Raw genomic sequence first — 18,103 nt, 5'->3', positions numbered from 1 at the left:
TGAAAATAATTTTAGGTTCTTGCTCTGAAGCGATAGAAGCTGGGTGAATTATCTTCAGCACATAAAATAAGCTCATTATGAAGGGAACGAGCCCAAGGGCCTGAATTGGGTAGCACAATACATTCTAAAAGAAATGTGTAGAGGTAGAAATAGCTCCAAAGATGTAAACGCCTACGCAAAGATGTATATCATTGCCCACCAATGGGGTGCAAACGTGCTACCAAGCATAGAACAAAGGAAAACTGCAGCACACATTATATATATATATATATATATATATATATATATATATACACACTTGTCTTCGCTGCGCAAAATATCAAAAGAACTGATGAAACTTTGAATAATACTTAAAGAAATGAACTGTTCCTTTAAACTGGAAAAATTGTCCTTTCTCAATGTTTCACAAGCTACGTTTGAAAAGCTAACGAACCCACCGTCATTGCGGCGATTGGCATATGATTAAGAGTCGCTAGACTCGAAACGCGTAATGCCTGTTTGGTTGTTTCTTTTAATAAAGAACTATTTACAAGCACTGTTGGTGTGGCCCGTTTGACGCTGCTGGAAGGAGCGCGCCTTTCTCTGAGGATATATATATATATATAATCTACTGGCGGTCGCCAGTAGATAGTTATAGTTAGGACCGAGTTCCCATAGGAAATCTGAAAATTCTATTTTGAATAACTTTGGCGCCGTTTGACTTATCTTTGTGAAATTTTCAAACCTAATGGGGCGCTCCGCTCAGCTCCTACCCTGAAAGTCTCGGGGTGATTCGTCAAGCGGGGGCTGAGAAAAAAGGGGGGTCCCAAAACACGTTTTCCCCATGCATTTTCCCATAGGACCTTTAGTCGAAGGTACAGCCCGAACGTCTGAACAGAATTACTTGACATTTGGCAAAGAGGTAGTCCTCAGGTCAGGCATGTGCCTTTCGACATATACGGTGTCAATCTTTTCAGTAGTTCCTGAGAAAATTGCAGTTAAAAGTACATAAATATCTATATGCGCGCACTGTGCGCGCACGGTGCCGTGCGCGAGCATAATTCTGATTGGTGGTTAGATGTCAGTCAACATTCGAATCGGTCAAAATCAGGAAGTGTGGGACGCCATTTTGTGTGCGACAGTGAAAAAGAAAGGTGGAGAACGTGAAAAGGGGGCAGGGTAGAGAGTTCCTGACCCCCTAGCCTTTGTCAGGGGGCCCCTGAAGGATCCAGAAGGGTGAAAAAAACATTTTATTTTTTTTCAAAAAATCGCGGGGTGCGCGCACTATGGCAAGAAATTCGTAAAAAAATTTGAATTAAAAATCAAATTCAAGTGTTTAGATGTTGGTTGGCTCTAAAAAGAGCCGTTGTGTTAATTGAGTGTTTTTTGGTACCTATAAGTAAGTACCGATGCAGAGTCTAAAGTTCAAGAGGAAGACTCTGTTCCCTTCATCTGTGAAATGTACACCGTCTCCTCTATAAATGCCTTGCCACTCCCCTCACTATTTCTTCTTATTTCCTGGGACAAGGAGCTAAACAGGTATCAATTTTACTTGAAAAAGGCAGAACAGCAGTCTACTTCAGGGAGTGAGGAGGAGATCTGGATGCACTCAGAAGCATTGGTTCATAGTGGTTTCTGTTCCAGAATCTTCAAACACCACAGCCACTCCCCTCACTATTTCTTCTTATTTCCTGGGACAAGGAGCTGAACAGCTATCAATTTTACTTGAAAATGGCAGAACAGCAGTCTACTTCAGGGAGTGAGGAGGAGACCTGGATGCACTCAGAAGGTGTCTTTCAGTAGAATGGCAATATGAAATGAAAGATAGTTGTAAAATGGAGGCTTACATACTTTTTTTTAATGAAAATAACTCATTGGCTGTTTCAGACCATTCAACACTAAAACCTAGGCTGTATGTTTACATTTTTAAAAGCATGTTTGGTATTGGTTCAGAAAAATGTGTTCCCACAGAACATTACTTTGGATTTGCTGTTAGGTTTGAAAAGTCAAGCAATCTTGCTCTTTGGATTAGAAACATTGTGTGCTGAACTTCTGACCTTTCTGCTCACACCAGTGTTCCATGATCTGTTGCTATGCTAGCAGGCAGAAGTTATGTTGGGGGTAGGAATCATTTGGAAAAAGTTGAAATTTGCAACCAATAGAAATGTGTGTTTCCATTTAAAAGAAAGTGGAGAACGTGAAAAGGGGGCAGGGTAGAGAGTTCCTGACCCCCTAGCCTTTGTCAGGGGGTCCCTGAAGGATCCCGAAGGGTGAAAAAAACATTTTATTTTTTTTCAAAAAATCGCGGGGTGCGCGCACGGCGGCAAAAAATTTGTAAAAAAAATAGAATTAAAAATCAAGTGTAAGTGTTTAGATGTTGGTTGGCTCTAAAAAGAGCCGTTGTGTTCATGGAGTGTTTTTTGCTACCTACAAGTAAGTACCGATGCACAGTCTAAAGTTCAAGAGGAAGACTCTGTTCCCTTCATCTGTGAAATGTACACAGTCTCCTCTATAAATGCCTTGCATGTTGTAACGCAAGTTGTTGTGGTATATAGAACCCATACCATAGTCTCTGAGGAAAGCAGAAACAGACTTATTGACGTGCTTTCTTGCTTTCTCAATCTGCGGACAATATTGGTTGGACCAGTTCCACTTTTGCCTTTGGCATATATTAGAATATACAAAGGTAGTTTGTGGAAAAAGTGACATCAATTGCACAAAGGTGTCCTTAACAAGCATTTCCAGACCTACCCCAGTTAAAGTGCCTAGGTCATTTCCACCACAGTGCACAATGATAAGGTTAGGCTGTGGGAGATGTAGAAAGGATTTCACCAAAGGCATTAATTGGTGCCACTTTAACCCTCTCTGACCAATCCATTTAATGTCTACATTTGGCAAAGCAAGGTCTTTCACAATACCTCTTTTTTATGCATACTTTTCACTCCAGAAGACATAGCTATGACCTACAATCCACACTGTGAACATCTTTCAAGGAGATCTGGATGCACTCAGAAGGAGTCTTTCAGTAGAATGGTAATATGAAAAGAAAGATAGTTGTAAAATGGAGGTTTACATACTTTTTTTTCATAAAAAGAACTCATTGGCTGTTTCAGACCATTCTACACTAAAAACTTGGCTGTATGTTTACATTTTTAAAAGCATGTTTTGTATTGGTTCAGAAAAATGTGTTCCCACAGAACATTACTTTGGATTTGCTGTTAGGTTTGAAAAGTCAAGCACTCTTGCTCTTTGGATTAGAAACATTGTGTGCTGAACTTCTGACCTCTCTGCTCACACCAGTGTTCCATGACCTGTTACTATGCTAGCAGGCAGAAGTCATGTTGGGGGTAGGAATCATTTGGAAAGGGTTGAAATTTGCAACTAATAGAAATGTGTTTCCATTTGAAAAAATGTGGGAAGCAATGTGATTTGAAGTTAACATGTATATGTGTGAAAAAAGAGAGGGAAAGTTTGCCATTTACTGGTTCTGGTGAGAGGAGTACAGCTCAGAGATTCTGGCTCTGATAATCTGCTGTGTGAGTGCCACATTTCTTTCTCAACTAACTACTTTTAAAGGTGAGTTGTGAATTTGAGAGGGGATGTATGTGGTGCATTTTGATATAAATAATAGAAATTTGTTTCTTTTTTTCAAGTTGTGTTTTACATTTTGTGTGTTGGAAGATATTTAACTGCCTTGAACTTGTAAGATATTATGGAGTATGTCTTCACCATAAGTTAAGGTGTACTGGTATCACCGAGGAATACTGTTTTGTGCCTAGAATCACATCAGGAGTCTGTGTGCACACAGGAATTGTTGTCAGATTTAATTTGTGTTGCTGTTGTTCTGTAAGACTTGCACTCGCAGGAAAGGGGCAGCTTGTTTTCTTGAACTGTGATGGTTAGCATTCAGCACAAATCAATATCTCACAAATGAGAGGCAAATGCTAACACATTTGAAATCAACAGGGTAGATTTTCCTTCCACTCCTGCAATGGGTGAGGTAGTTCCTACATGTTCAAAAGTCCAATTAACCCTTACCACACATGTACTCTTACATACATCTCTGCAGTCTTCATGCAGTTGTGCAAGCGTCCATGCAGATCTCTCTTGCACCTGACAATACACAGTCTCCAGAAACACACTTAGCACACAGGCAGCTGCTTCTCCTGAACTCCCATGCTTACTATTCAGCACTGTGTGGTATTTCAGATAGCAGTGTGTAACGCTAACACATTCAACGTCATCCAAAGCTCATTTCATTTGCTCTAGTCTAATCACTCACCCAGGTTCTACATGCTCATGGTCTCAAGTAGCTGTTAGGACATGTGCTCTTTTCTGCCTCTCTAAACTATAAGGAAAATGTGTGAGGCTGTTACAGTAATTATCACTTGCTCTACCACAGTAGTAAATGTGCTTTGAAATTGCCAATCAAATATAGTTTTCTGCCTAGAATCACACCATGAGTCTGTCTGCACACAGGAATTGTTGTCAGAGATTTAATTTGTGTAGCTCTTATTGTGTAAGACTTGCACTCGTAGGAAAGGGACAGCTCATATGATAGGATTTGAGAAGCTCAAAAAAAATATAGTAATATATTTAAATTACATAAAGGTATTTGTTTTTTAAGTTTCTTTCAGGTATTGCTGAACAACACTGAAATAAATTAAACATGCCTATAAAATCAAGAAAGAGAAAAGAACAGCAAAAACATCTATATTTGAAGACAACTGGACAACAAAAATTAGTTGAAGAACCTCATGTTGGAAAAAAGAAAAATTCTTCTGGTAAGCAGACCATGGATTTTTTAAACAATATCCTCAAACATAGAAACAATGTAAAAAATATATCCACTGCAAATAGTGTTTCAAGTAGAAAACAACAAGACAATAGAAAGAAAATACTAAATGCTAATGTACAATCAGAAGTGAGAAAGAATGACTTAAAAAGAAAAACAGAATTTCAAAACATTCGTAGAAAAATGTTTCAGAGAAGAGTGATGTTCAATTTGCTAAAGGATGTGAAAAAATATAGGAAGAAAGCAACGTTTTATAAGAAAATGAAACATATTGAATCAATTATTGCAAAGGCTTTGGAATTAAAAAGAAAACTATTCATTTTAATGTGGAACAGGATCCGTACATTAGATAAATTAGTCAATGTAATGAATTCAAAAAGCAAAAGGAAAAGAGTAGTGAAAAAAAAATAACTTTTGTAAAGTGTTCTTAGGAGAATGGAAGCATAGTTCAAGTACTGAACCATTTTTTAATGAAGAGTTATCCTCAAAGTAATAGTTTGCTACATGCAGTTGACACCAGTGGTCGAGCTTATGAAGTTAAAGATGGTTGTGTAATGGAAAAGGAGAAAATGGTTCCAAGAAATGAGGAAGAAGTGTTAGCTGATGAGGTTATGGGGAAACGTCCTAAAGCCCCAGTGTACACTTGGAATTGTAGTAGTATTTGTACTGTACGACAAGAATCTATTGATAAATTACATGACTTTCTAAGAGAATATAGTAAAAAAAGTGTTAAACAGAAGATTAAGATGCTTCAAAGACTAGATCCATGCAGAGTGAGAAAGAGTACTGGTTTGCAAGGACATTCTCTGGCTTGTCTTTCTAGGAAAGTTTGTGAAAGTGTTTTTCACCATTTTTGGATGCTGGCAGTACATCGTACTGAAATTAGAAAGTTTGTGAGAAGATTGTATTTTGCTAAAAGTCCAGCACTAAAGTTAAATGAGTTGAATACTTCTCTGTTCCGTGGATCTGTATCAGATGTAGAGAAGGTTACTGATGATATTCAGTTTTGTTACTTTGGTCCAGAACAAGAAAGTGCAGGAATTGACACAGTTATTGAGGAAAATGTGGAAGAGAATGTAGAACTCACGGTTAGTAAAAATTTTGAAGATCAAATGACAAAATTTACTATCATCTCTAATGAAAGACCAAATATTACTTGTATTTGTTGCCGGAAAAGCCATTATAAAACTTAAACAAGAAATGTTGATCTCTATAAAAAAAAGTGAAAAAGAAAATAATTATGAGTGGAAGGATTTTGCTACATATTTATTTCTGGAAAATTGTTTTGATTTGGGTGAAGATCAGCGTATTTGTAAATACGGTTATAACAAGTTAGAAGAAAATAAAATGCCAGCTAGAGCTGTACATAATAATTTAGAATTGGTTGATATTCCTGCAGAACTTTGTGATTTAAATACGTACGAGTCTATACTCATTCAATGTGTCCATCCGTTTCAGACTATAGTTCGTATGGAGCCCAAAACAGGTAAATTACCTCCTTCAGATTTACAAAGAGGTTTAAAATGAAGAGTTGTCTATTTGCCATTAGATTTGAAAAAAAATATTGAAACAATTGATGCAGATAGTTTGGAAACTGAACCATTAGTTATTCTGGTTAATGGTGTACCTACAAAGAATAAGAAAATTTGGCAGGAGCTAGTAGATGTACGAAAAGTACAAAGAGCAAATTTATATTTGAAAAGAAATAATACATGGTATGAATCAATTGATATGGATGAAGATGAAGAAGTTTTACTAGCAGACACAAGAATACCAACTGGGCAAATTGAAAAAGTGGATAAGTCAAAAGAAGAAGAAATTTATGAACATTTCAGCATACATCCTCTTCATTCTAAAGAAGTTATGGCAAACACTATTGATCTGTTTCAGATGAAAAAAGCAAAAGGAACTCCTGTGAGTGTATGAGAGGAGAGCTTGGAAGCTCGTTGTTTTCCCCAGCTGTTTCCTACAGGAAAAGGTGGACGATATGATGAACGTCTAGTACAGATTCCTGCTTCTGAGTATTGGACTACAAGATTATATGCAGTAGATCCAAGATTGTCAAAGTATTCCTTATTTGTTCCATCTTTTATTTGAAAGTAACTTGTCTGCACTATCTTATGAAGTATATCACATTTTAAAAACTGGAGTACATCTACATAATGTGTCTGCAAAGGATTTTATGAACAAAGTGCAACAGCGAGATGATCATTTGGAATCTCAATTGATTAATCTGATGGCTTGTCAGTGTGGGACTAATGAATATTGGTACCGACGCCATGGAGAATTGAAATGTATGTTACGGAATTTAGGAACTCCTACATGGTTCCTTACCCTAAGCTGTGCTGAGAACGCTTGGGATGATTTACTGGATTTTCTTCGAGAGGCAAATTAAAATATTGAAAACATCCAATACAAGACAGCAGGAGAATTGTGCTCATAGGATCCGGTTAATGTTTGCAGATATTTCAATCATAGATTTGAGGCTATCCTTCATCTGCAATAAAAAAATCCACCTCTTGGAGAAGTTGTGGATTTCTTTTGGAGAAAAGAGTACCAAGCAAGAGGTGCTCCTCATATTCATATGCTGTTGTAGATCAAGGATGCCCCAAAATTTGGAACAGATTCTGATGATGCAGTTTTATCTTTTATTGAAGAATATGCAACATGTGCTATACCTAAAAGCACAGAAGAAAAAAAACTTAAAAGAGCAAGTTTTACGTTTCCAAAGTCATCGGTGTGGAAAATACTGTCGACGAAAATTCTACACAAAATGTCGATTTGGATTTCCACGACCTGTTCTTTCAAAAGGAAGAGTAAACAGTTTTATGTCAGCTGTGCGACATACCATTACAAGAAAATCTCCGAAAAATACCTACAACCTAAGAAGAAAAGAAGAGTCAAAATATATAAAATGACTACAACCCAGTCATTTTATCCATGTGGAATGCTAACATGGATATTCAGTATGTAGCTGACAATTCTATTGCTGTTGCTCGGTATGTCGCATCTTACATCACTAAATCTGAGAAAACGGAATTGAAAGAAATGTGGGAAGAGATTTCTCACGAGAAGACTGTCAGTAAAAAGCTATACAGTTTCAGTTTAAAGATGTTATAGCATCGAGAAATTGGGTCATATGAATGCTCAGATAGGTTATCATCTGCAAGTCTGTACTCCAAATCCAGAAGAATAATTTGGGTAAGTTTAGGCCTTGCAGGAATGCGAAATCCTGACTTTTCCTCTCCTCGTAAATACAGCCACTTCATACGCAGCACTGTGCGTTGAAGGGGCGTTCCATGGATGTTGTTGTGGGTGTTCCCACGCAACACCCATAGAACTAGACACATCTCCAGATTTACGAGAAATCATAACTCTGGAGATACGTGTGAATGCTACGCCACCCTAGAGGTGGCGTAGCAAGGCACAACGAGGAGAAATGTTTTCATTTCTCCTCGTTTTTTTCCTCTTTCAGTGTGTGCTGCATGCTACAGCACGCACTGAAAGAGGAAAAAGCCTCTTGTGGTTGTTTTTGTGCAGGAAGGTGTCCCTTCCTGCACAAGAACAATCTCCCCACCACACAGGCATCCTTGCACCATGGTGCAAGGGAGCCTGCGCCGGCGCATGGCTGCAGTTTGTGCGCCAGTGCAGGGGAAGCATAGAGATGCGACATATTCTTGCAAATATGTCGCATCTCTGTGCTTCGAAACTAACACAGCACGGCGCAGCAAAATTACTTGCTGCACCGTGCTGCGTTAGTTTGTTATAAATCTGCCCCTCTGTTTCTACCACTCTACCACTCCTCCTCTCTCCATCACTCATTTTCCATCTATGTTAATTTTTTAACCTTCTCCGTCATTCTCCTTCTCTCACCTTCCCTAACTGTCACTATCCTTTACTCATAGTCACTCCTATTCTCCTACTTCACTTCCTCCTGTCTGTATCTCACACCCCTTCACCTTTTCGCATTCTTTCCTTCACTCTCCCTCACTCTGCTTTGCACATTGAAATCCTGACTCCCTTTCTCACTCCAGTTTCCTAAATCCCTCCATCCCCTCACTCCCCATCTCTCACTTTCCCTTACCACCTTTTCTAATCCTCATACCTGTTATCTCACCATCACTCCACTTCTCTTACTTTCAATCCCTTTACCCTGCTGTACTTCATCCGCTTCATCTGTTACTGTCTTTTCCTATCTCCGTCCCTTACTCCCCTTTTCTCACTCCCCCTCCCTCACTCACTCTCCATTACTCACTGCCATTCCTTTACTCATTCACTCTTCCTATCTGTATCCTCTACCCTCAGTCCTTTTGTTGCAGTCAGTCTTTCACTTCCCTTTCATGACTGACAATACTTTCCTTTTCTCACTCATTCGGTCAATCCTTTCCTCCTCTTCACTCAGTCATTTTAATCATTCATGTATACACTACACATTCATTCAATACAATTACAACACAGTATATTAAGAATATAGCTCTTCTTGGAGAAGTGAAGTGAGTTCTGAAAAGAACTGTTTTTTTTGTCTTTTTTGTTTTGTATTTTTTTTTTAGTTTTTTTAAAAAAAATGTATTTTTTTAATTGTTTTTAGAGCAGCAAAAAAAACAGGGAATGAAAAAATGATCAACAGGAACAAATAAAAAAATAAAAAAAATTATGGTGTGGAGCATGTGTGGCGCTGAATTTTGTTCTCTACTAAGTTAATGCTGCTCTCACCATAACAGAGAACAACACTGCACACATTGCAACGTATATGAACCTGCTGAAACAGAGGGTGGATATCCAGAGGTCTTGAAGCAGGTGATTCTGCGGCCGGAGATGATATGCTCGGCTGAGCTGGTGGAGGGTTGTCTCTTGTAGCTCGTGAAGACTCCCGAGCATAAGCCACAGGATGCACTGTTTTAAAGTGCCTCAATATAGAGTAAATACTAAAGGAGTATTTTTTAGACCTCTAGATAAGACCACTCCACAAACAGGGCATGTGACTTTAGGAGCATTCACCTTCTTCTGGCCCTCTGGAAAAGTAAAAAAAATTCCAAATGAATGAGTCCTTTTGTTTCCTCTGCCTTGGTGGCACAAAGGTCTCCTCCTCACTCCCTGAAGAAGACTCCTGTTCTGCCATTTTCAGGTGCAGGAAAAGCTGTTCAGCTCCTTCTCCCAGGAAATAAGAAGAAATAATGAGGGGAGTGGGTGTGGTGTTGGAAGATCCTGGAACTGAAACTACTATGAACCAATGAAAAGTGTTGTTTCGTAATCACATGACTAGCCGTGCGCGCACGGTGCGGGCACAGAGCACGCACGCACGGAGCACACACGCATGCGCGCACGGAGCACACACGCATGCGCACACCGTGCGCGCACCCACGCGGCAGAAGATAGCCAAAGAGAAAAGTTGAGAACGCGAAAACAAGTAACGGAAGACACTTTCTAACGCCCTAGGCTTTGTCACAGGGTCTCAAAAGGACCCACAAGAGCAAAAAAAAAATTTTTATTTTGCGGATGCGCGCACCGTCAAAAACCCTAAAAAAAAAAAATAACAAAAATTTAAACTGTTTATAGAAGATATTAACTATGCTGTTCAACTTTATCCAAATTAAAAAAAAAAAAAAAAAAAAAGAGCTGAGCCATTCCATATTACAGGATACAGTCATTCTATAACTATATACATAGGTAGTTTATTGTAAAATAAATATATAAAAAATATAATAATACATTCATAAATTAGCATTTAAAAAACCTTTGAAATTCACTGAAAAAACCATAGGTTTCACACACGTTATAGTTAGGAATTAGCATTTAAAAAACCTTACAAATTCACTGAAAAAACCATAGGTTTCACACACGTTATAGTTCGGAATTAGCATTAAAAAACCTTGCAAATTCACTGAAAAAACCATAGGTTTCACACATGTTATAGTTAGCTGGACATTTCACTCGCACAAAACCATTGAAATTCCCCCGTTATAGTTAGTTCAGCTAACTATAACTCGCGCGCCCGCAATCCACTGCTGCTGACGTCACATATTACATCACTCATGACATGGTCAGTGACATCACTCATGACATCACTGATGACATCTCAAATGACATCACTGATGACATCATCCAGTAAATAGGTGTCTTTCTGAAAAATAAATATTTTTTATATATGTATATCTAAAGGCTAATGGAAGAATAAATGGGTAAATAAGTGTCTAAATGGATGTTTTTTTTGTAAAATTAATTGTAAAATTGACTTATTAACCGTATCTTGGTGAACACAAGTATTAGTGAGTAATGTTTAAATATTTAAATATCTGTATCAGTGTCTCACTTTGTGTATAAGTGGCTCCATGGGTTGGTGAGTAGCTACATGAGTATGTATATGGGTTATTAGTTCGTTTTTAGAGTATCAGTATGAGTGTCTGTATGGTTCAGTGGGGGATATTACTTAGCGTATAGATGCATGAATGAGTGACTCGCTGTTTGTATGTGTTTTGAAGACAGTATATGAGCAGGACAGTATGGGTGGATGAGTGTGTGTATGGGTGAGTAAGAGAGTGAATGACTGTCTCAATAGTGTCTTTATGAGTAAGTCCATATGTTTTAAACTAGTATATGTGAGTATTGATTATATAAGTGAGGATATACGAGAGTGAGAGATTTGAAGAGTTCCTTTATAAATAAGTATGTGTTTCTATAAGTGATTGTTTAAGAGAGTAAGTATGTGTACGTTTCTTTAGAAGTAAGTGTAGTGGTGTGTGTATAGCTGTATATGCAAGTAAATGGATGTTTATTTGCATGTGTGAGTATGTGTGTGAGTAACTATGTATGAGTGTAGGTGTGTAACAGGATGTATAGGTGTATGAGTAGATATGATGACTGAGTACATGTATGAGTGACTATATAGAAGTGTTGATGAATGAGTGGATGCGTATGTAGATTTTGGAATTACTGAATAGGTTGTTCTAACTGGTAATGGTATCTCTATAGTTTTCAAAACTTTAGTTTGTATTTTTCAATGTGTGCATCAAAGTTCATATTAGGATAAGAGGAGGTCTGCCACTCTTACACAAGGATGTCATCAGTTATGTCATCAGTGATGTCATTTGGGATGTCATCAGTGATGTCACTGACCATGTCATGAGTGATGTAATATGTGACGTCATCATCAGCAGCGGATTGCGGGCGCGAGAGTTATAGTTAGCTGGCCTAACTATAACGGGGGAATTTCAATGGTTTTGTACGAGTGAAATGTCCAGCTAACTATAACATGTGTGAAACCTATGGTTTTTTCAGTGAATTTGCAAGGTTTTTTAAATGCTAATTCCTAACTATAACGTGTGTGAAACCTATGGTTTTTTCAGTGTATATATATATATATATATATATATATATATATATATATATATATATATATATATATATATATATATATATATATATATATATATATATTACCTACTGGCGGTCGCCAGTAGGTAGTTATAGTTAGGACCACGTTTCCATAGGAAAACCTCAACATTCTATTTTGAATAACTTTGGCGCCGGTCGACGAATCCTCGCGAATTTCTCAAAATAGGTGGGGCGCTACGCTCCGCTCCTACCCTGAAAGTCTCGGGGGGATCCGTCAAGCGGGGGCTGAGATAAAAGGGGGGTCCCAAAACGCGTTTTTCCCATGCATTTTTCCATAGGACCTTTAGAACGAGCTACAGCCCGAACGGCTGAACAGAATTACTCAAAATTTGGCAGAGAGGTAGTCCCTAGGTCAAGGAAGTGCCTTTTGTAGGTTTGGTGTAAATCTGTTCAGTAGATTCTGAGAAAATAGCCTTTAAATCAATATATATATCTGAGCCCGCTTACGGTACGCTTACCGTACGCTTACGGTAAGCGTACGGTGGCGTGCACGAGCGCGATTCTGATTGGCTCTTAGATCTTAGTAAACATTCGAATCGGTCGAAACCAGGAAGCGGCGGCCGCCATTTTGTGTATTTCACTCTGAAAAAAAAGAGTGAAAACAAGGAAAGGGGGCAATGAGGAGAGTTACAGACCCCCTAACATTTGTAAGGGGGTCAAAGAAGGACAGAAAAGTACAAAAAAAACATTTATTGATTTTAAAAAAAATCACGGGGTATGCGTACGGTAAGCGTACGGTAAAAAAAAATAAAAAAAATAAATGAAAAGCAGATTTAAGAGTTTAGATATTAGGGAGCTCTAAAAAGAGCTGTTGTGTTTATGAAGTCATTTTTTAGTGGTACCTACAAGGTTTCACACACGTTATAGTTAGGAATTAGCATTTAAAAAACCTTGCAAATTCACTGAAAAAACCATAGGTTTCACACATGTTATAGTTAGCTGGACATTTTACTGATAAAAAACCAATGAAATTCCCCCGTTATAGTTACTGTAGGCAACTATAACTCACGCGACCGTAATCCTCTGCTGATGACATATGTGTCTTTATGAAAAAAAAATATTTGTAATATATGTATAGCTAAAATTTAATGGAAGAAGACATGGGCAAATAAGTGTCTAAATACAGTATTAGCATCAGCAGAGGATTGCGGTCGCGTGAGTTATAGTTGCCTACAGTAACTATAACGGGGGAATTTCATTGGTTTTTTATCAGTAAAATGTCCAGCTAACTATAACATGTGTGAAACCTATGGTTTTTTCAGTGAATATATATATATATATATATATATATATATATATATATATATATATATATATATATATATATATATATATATATATATATATACACACACACATACATACATACAGCAGTCTGGGTAATTATGCATATGGTTTTTAGAATTTTATGTGCAGGTAACAAAAAACAAAAATTGTGTCTTGCCAAATCATAACTGTATTTTAAACAGTGAATTTTGCGTAAGTTTGCACAGAATGTTTACATATATAATAATTCTTTGCTACTTGAATATCTAGGATTCCGCCAGACATATAATATATGAATGTTATGCAGTGTAATATGTGAGAACAGACAGGTAGTCTGTTTTTCTAGATTCATGAATTAATTAAGCACTTGATCATGTGATCAAGGCCCCTGGTGAGTCGAAACGCGTCATGGCGGCAGAGCACGAAAAATAAATGAACTACTGCACAAAATAAGAGGAGTCCGTGCCTTTTTGATTCCTGGGCTCAGAGGATCAATAAAGAAAAGGAGTGCTGGATATATGTATGTAGGATTATATATATATATTCACTTAAAAAACCATAGGTTTCACATATGTTATAGTTAGCTGGGCATTTCACTCGTGAAAAACCATTGAAATTCCCCCGTTATAGTTAGTGCAGGCAACTATAACTCACGCGACCGCAATCCTCTGCTGATGCTAATACTGTATTTAGACACTTATTTACCCATGTCTTCTTCCATTAATTTTTAGCTATACATATATTACAAATATTTTTTTTTTAGAAAGACACATATGTCATCAGTGATGTAATATCTTACGTCACAGCAGAGGATTGTGGTTGCGTGAGTTATAGTTGCCTGCACCAACTATAACGGGGGAATTTCAATGGTTTTTGACGAGTGAAATGTCCAGCTAACTATAACATGTGTGAAACCTATGGTTTTTTAAGTGAATTTGCAAGGTTTTTTAAATGCTAAGTTATTTATTTAAGGTTTTTCACCGTGCGCGCACAGTGCGCGCGCGGTGGGCGAAGCGCACCGCGCGCCCACGTTACGTAGTTCGCGGAATTTTTCCGTTTCTACCGTGCGCGCACGCTACGCGCACTCCGCGATTTTTCGTAAAAAATTAAAAATAAATTTTTGCCCTTGGGGGTCCTTCTGGGACCCCCTGACCAAGGCTAGGGGGTCAGGAACTGTCCACCCTGCCCCCTTTTCACGTTCTCCACCTTTGTTTTTCACCCCCTCAGAGTGCGAGAGACAAAATGGCGGCCGACACTTCCTGGTTTCGACCGATTCGAATGTTTACTAAGATCTAACAACCAATCAGAATCGCGCTCGCGCACGGCAGCGTGCGCGTACGGTAAGGTTTACCGTGCGCGCATATAGATATATATATTGATTTAAATGCTATTTTCTCAGGAAATACTGAACAGATTTACACCAGACCTGCGAAAGGCACATCCTTGACCGGAGGACTACCTCTCTGCCAAATTTCAAGTAATTCTGTTCAGCCGTTCGGGCTGTAGCTCAGACTAAAGGTCCTATGGAAAAATGCATGGGGAAAACGTGTTTTGGGACCCCCCCCTTTTTCTCAGCCCCCGCTTGACGAATCCCCCCGAGACTTTCAGGGAAGGAGCAGAGCGGAGCGCCCCACCTATTTTGAAAAATTCACGAGGCTTCGTCAATCGGCGCCAAAGTTATTCAAAATAGAATGTTGCGGATTTCCTATGGAAACACGATCCTAACTATAACTATCTACTGGCGACCACCAGTAGATATATATATATATGTATATATATATATATATATATTATCACTGAAAAAACCATAGGTTTTACAGACGTTATAGTTAGGAATTAGTATTTAAAAAACCTTTGCACAACACGCAATCTGTCTTACCTCTGTAATCTTATCAAATTTAACTTTCAAGAATTCAATTCCATTTCTATTTTGATATTTCACAAAATCAACAACTTTTCCAATTGCTCCATTCACTAAACCTTCTTCTACATTCAGATTACGCCTAAAAATTACCCGACAGTTTAAACATACATCTACATTTTTTTCTAAGCCAGCAGTTTTTGATACAGACTTTTCCAGAGAATCCAATTTAGTCTGTAGTTTTTCTGAAAGAAGAATTATTATTCCTTGATGCTCGATTTTATCAATAGCTTCAATGTGAACTATTTTTTCATTTTCTAATTTCATAAGCTCTTTATTAAATGTGTAACACTCTTCCACTGTAGGCATTAAGCAAACTATAGACTTTTTTCTTTCATTTTCTTCAACATTACTTCTGCTGGTGTGTTTCCATTTGTAAACAAGTTCTTTAGTTGACGACTTTGAAAAACTTGTTTACCATGTTTGCTTAGAACACCAATTCTTACATCTTTTAGAATATTTGCATAATCTTCAGCTCTTGCTTGTCGCATATTCTGAGTGAGTTCTTTATATTCAAAATGTAACCACAGATTCACATTTCCAATACTTCCCAAAGATTTTTGTGTCGTCATGTAGAAGAGTTTTAAACACTGGTTCTCCTTTTACAGGGGTTAGTTGTAGCAGATCTCCAAATACGATTAAATGTTTCCCTCCAAAGAGAACGTCGTAATCTGTTTTTAATACCTGTTGCAATCTTAAGTGTACAAAAGCAAGCATTAGGTTTGAGACCATGCTCACCTCATCAATAATGAATAGTTTCATTTTCTTCAGCACTCTTGACACTTCATGAGAAGCTTCTCCAGGCAACTTCTGATATTGTAATTTATTATCATGCTCAACTGGTAACATCAGTAATCTATGCAAAGTAACTCCTTTAACATTGTGTGCAGCTAATCCAGTTGGAGCTGTTACCACAGAACATAAATGTGAGCCAGTAGTTTTTTGAAGATAACTGGTGAAAACTTTAATTAAAAAACTTTTACCTGTCCCAGCTTGACCACTGATGTACATCAGAAGAGGTTTAAAAGATGAACACACACATTCTTTTTTTCATGCAACAAACCATGTTCTATCTGTTCTCTCACTTGTACATATATTTCTTTCTGTTCAGTGTTTAGTTGTTCTTCTAACTTTTCCAATGTAATAGTCTCCTTGTGTGCTTGTTGTATTGCAATTTCGACTTCATGCGTAGCAATCACTGCTTCATTTTCCAGTATTGGTTGTCCAAGAGGATCTTGACTACATTGACCACTACTTTGACTATCTTGAGAACTTTCATTAGCTATTTCAGCTGTAAAAGTCTTTTCCTGTTTAACTTCATCATTCAACATTTTTAAATATGTAGGGAAAATTGTACATGGCAATTATATCTTTACATGCATTAAAAGAATCTTCGTAGCAGTCAAAGTCTCCAAGTAATTAACTTTCGCTATGCCATGGTTTAAAGAGTTGGAGAAGTGCTAAATAGTAAAGTTCTCGCTTATCTGGAGTTTCACAACTGAGTTTCTTGTGGTTTATAAGATTACCCCTTGCATGTTTTACTAAACAACCATGACATCCAACTACTGCATATTTTCCGTCCTTTAAATTCCGTTTAACATTTCTTTTGAAGCTGTAATGTTGAAGTACTTCATACAGACATAGCTGTTCCAGATGTCGATTCCTTTTCGGATAGTATGTGTCCAACATATTATTTATAAGAATGTCTTTACTGTCTGGTTAATTTGCTGCTAAGTATTCAATTTCTTCTAAAGATTTCAACACTCTATTCCTTGAGCAGGCAAGACCTAAACTTACCCAAATGCTTCCTCATGACTTTGAATATAAACTTGAAGAGCACAAGCGGTTTGAACATTCATAGGATCCAATTTTTCGGTGGGAAAGCATTTTCAAAGTAAAGCTGTACAATTTTTTGCTAAGGCTTTTCTCTTGTGAAATTTCCTCCCACATTTGTTTCATCTCAGTTTTTTCTGATTTTGATATGTACGATGTAACATAACGTGTAACAGCAATTGAGTTATCTGCAACATACTGGATGTCCATGTTCGCATTCCACATTTTTAAAATGACTGGATTGTAGTCATTGATATACTTTGAGACTTCTGTTCGTTTTAAGTTGTAGGTATTCTTTGGAGATTTCCGAGTTATTGTGTGCCTTACAGAAGAAAAAAAAGAATTTACTCTTCCTTTACAAATGACTGGACGTGGAAAACCAAACCGACATTTGGTGTAAAATTTTCCTTTAGACTTGTATTTTCTTCTGCAGTACTTTCCACAACGGAGACTTTGGAAATGTAAAACTTGCTGTCTCAATCTTCTATCTCCTTCTTCTCTTGGAATCACACATGTCACATACTGTTCGATGAAAGACAATACTGTTTCATCAGAATCAGTTCCAAATTTAGGTGCATCCTTGATCCATAGTAGCATATGTATATGAGGTGCACCTCTTGCTTGGTACTCCTTTCTCCAAAAGAAATCGGTAACTTCTCCAAGAGGTGGATTCTTTTTATTGCAGATAAAATACATCATAGCTTGAAACCTATGATTAAAATATCTGCACACATTAACAGGATCCAATGAACACTTTTCACCAGGAGTCTTTGTTTCAACATTTTTTATATTGGAATTCACTTCTCTTAGAAACTCAAGCAAATCTTCCCATGCATACTCTGCACAGCTAAGTGTGACAAACCATATTGGTGTACCTAAGGTCCGTAACAAAAACTTGAGTTCTCCATGACGACGAT

The 18,103-nt window shown here is 37.6% G+C and overlaps 1 protein-coding gene across 1 annotated transcript in view; it reads right to left on the bottom strand.

Moving 5' to 3' along the window:
- The window catches only part of NAPA (NSF attachment protein alpha), a 348,255-nt gene that overhangs the window by 141,068 nt on the left and 189,084 nt on the right, over window positions 1-18,103 (bottom strand). The window lies entirely within an intron of this gene.

Source organism: Triturus cristatus, chromosome 9, assembly GCF_964204655.1.
Source record: "Triturus cristatus chromosome 9, aTriCri1.1, whole genome shotgun sequence".
NCBI classification, from domain to species: domain Eukaryota; kingdom Metazoa; phylum Chordata; class Amphibia; order Caudata; family Salamandridae; genus Triturus; species Triturus cristatus.
This window is presented reverse-complemented; position numbering and strand designations above follow the sequence as displayed.